We start from the raw sequence: 2,767 nt of genomic DNA, 5'->3' as shown, positions 1-2,767 counted from the left end.
GTGGCAAGGTGTTCATTGTCAATGGGGGGGGGGCATGCAGGTAACCTGCTCTCTCCAGGACGTCATCCTGAGGGTTTTTGGGAAGGACGGCCAACAGCTAGAAGGGAGGGTCCATAAGCTAGCAATAAGATTGCCCCCCGAGTCGAAATGGGCTGGCGTCAGAGCTCCCACACATGGTGTAAATGTCTCAGGATGCTGTCACAGAGCGGTGCACCCCACCCTGCCCCAAAAAACCTTGGAAAAATGTGGTGGCATTTGAAAAATTCACTTCTTGACGTACACGTTGGGTTCCTTGACAGCTATTCCACACCATTTCCCTTGTTATCTGTTAACCAAAGTAACTTCTAAAGTAATTTCCAAGTACCGTGAATCGGCACTAAATCTGTTCATGTAAAGAGCAGATGCTTTGAGGTGAGAACCAGGCCAGTTTAGAGAAGCTCTGTTTTTTTTTCTCCTGATGGCGTAGCAAAGTCTGACCTGCCTTTAGTGATGAAATTGACTGCCACCCTCTTGGGAAGGAGGGAATCTGCCACAAGTGACGGTAATCAGTGGGGTAGCCCAGCTTCACGTCTCTGTCCTTGTCTGAGACAGCCTGAACCTTTTTGTGTCTTAGTACTTTGATATAAGAGGTGACCTGTTGTGTCGTCTTCAAGGCTTGCTTCCCTGCTTCCCGTGTTGCTCTGCTCAGGTAAAGGTTGGGAAAGCTGGAGGACATTGGTGAAGATTGAGGTCCCGATTCGCACACTGTCCCTGTGCTTGGAGTTACGGAGAGTGCAGCCTCTGCTCACTTAACAAGCCTTGGGCTGCAGGCAAGATTATAGCCCTTTTCACCCCAGAGAGACTTGAAGGTGTTGGGCTTAGAGGCATTGTTGTCCACGCCCTGTCGGCAAATGTTTGTAATGCTTCAGAAACTGTGTTTGCCTAGTCAGAACTGTAGCCCTTTTCACCCCAGAGAGACTTAAAGAGGCATTGTTGTCCACGCCCTGTTGGCAAATGTTTGTAATGTTTCAGAAACTGTGTTTGCCTAGTCAGAACGATGGAGCAAGGGAGAAGACTGTCTCTACCAAAGGAAGTGAGACATCTCAGTGCATCCAGCCACACAATAGCATGCTTTGGGGACAAACCGGTGCTATTCCTTGTGATTAAGAGGCTTTTATACTGGAGGACAGCAACTGGGGGGGGGGGTGTCTCTTGGTGGGTTAACCCCACCCCCCCATACATCTACTGGGATACTGCCTGTCCCTGTTTGCGACCCAGAAGCAAAATATGAGCCATAGTTGTTGCAACAAAGGTCGCCAGCATGTGTGAGAAACATTCCATAGAAAGAAACTTTCCAGATCTCCAGCTGCCTCTTTGCCGAAGGTGTAAAGGGCAGCTGTTTTGAGAGAAGATGCTGGGTATCAGCCAGGTGCCTGGATTTGAGCTTCTCCTTGAGTGACAAGACATTTGGGGGGGGGGATCACCTACCTGCAGATGTTAATTAGTCTGGAGCTGCCCCTTTGCTGAGGTTGTCTGGGATGTGTCAGCTGTGGTTGCAGGTGTGGCTTGCAGGTGTGGCTCACAGGATGCTTCCCCCATGGGAGGAGAAAAGAAAGCCCTGCACCCGGAACGCCAGTTTGTCAAGGGGAATGGGCCTAGCGTGGCACTTTTGTCCTGCCGGTTTGCCACATTGAGGGAGTTTTGGTCTAGAGAAGAATTCTGTCATGTGAGCCACTTCCTGCAGCCTTAAGTGGTACAAGCTCAAACTCTCGACAGCGAGGTCAGGTGGTGGGGAGGGTGTTGGAACGTCATCTTTTCATTCTCAGAGCTGATAATGCGACCTCTGGGTCTTAGCAAAGATAGTGAACCTGCTTCCTCTTTCTGCTGGAATCAGATTTCTGCTAGCAGTGATACTTCAAGATCCACAGTCTCCTTAGCCTGTTCCACTTCCTGTTTCCCTTCCACTGCCTTCTTTCCTGGACCAGCTATTACATTTCCTTGAATCAGGGAGGATTCCATTCTTTGATTCTAAGTTTGTAGCTGGAGAGTAGAAACCAGTGAGATCATGTCATTAGGACTTTTGTTTGATGCACCCCAAATCCCAAGAGTTAGTTAATTGCAGGCTGCTTGTTTCAGAAACGCTTGCTGTGATGCTCTTGCTTCGTTTGCTACAAACCAGGGTGCCTCTTGTAAAGGCTCCCCCTCCCCCTCCAAGTCCCCTTCATGCAGCCCATTCCAATGTTGCAGCCAAGTTCTTAGTGATACGGACATGAGGCAGTGTCCTGGCAAAACTTTAGGCCACGGAACTTAAATGGTCCTCTGGACTTGTCGCACAGCCAGTTTTTGTTCAGAAGTCACTGCTTAACCATAACGACAGGAATTGGTCTTAAAAGCACGCAAGACTAAGTAGAAAACGAAACATATGAATGGGGCCAGCAAGCACACTGTGCAGAGAAGCAGGTGAGTTCAGAAGATGGATGTAGCGTAAAACTGGCAAAGAAACCTTTGCCTTGACTAGATCACCTGCTCCAAACCTCGAATGGCTGCTAAGGAGAAATAGGGTTTCCTATTTGATTCGAGTTAGGGGCGCAGGGAATAACTTGACCCATTGGAGTGAAGTGATTTTGCACTAGCCCCTTCGGTGTCTGGTTTTTGGTTGAGGACAGATTCCAGAAGGTGAACGAAGGCTACTCAGATTTCATTTTAAATCTCGATTCAGTGTTTGTTCTGTTGGGTAGCTGCTCCAGGATGTGTTGTGAGAGACCAGAGGCTGCGCTTGCAACATTTA

Source organism: Gekko japonicus, unplaced genomic scaffold (assembly GCF_001447785.1).
Source record: "Gekko japonicus isolate JY-2015 unplaced genomic scaffold, Gekko_japonicus_V1.1 scaffold3465, whole genome shotgun sequence".
Lineage (NCBI taxonomy): Eukaryota > Metazoa > Chordata > Lepidosauria > Squamata > Gekkonidae > Gekko > Gekko japonicus.
The sequence above is the reverse complement of the archived record's forward strand: the minus strand, read 5'-3'. Positions refer to the sequence as shown.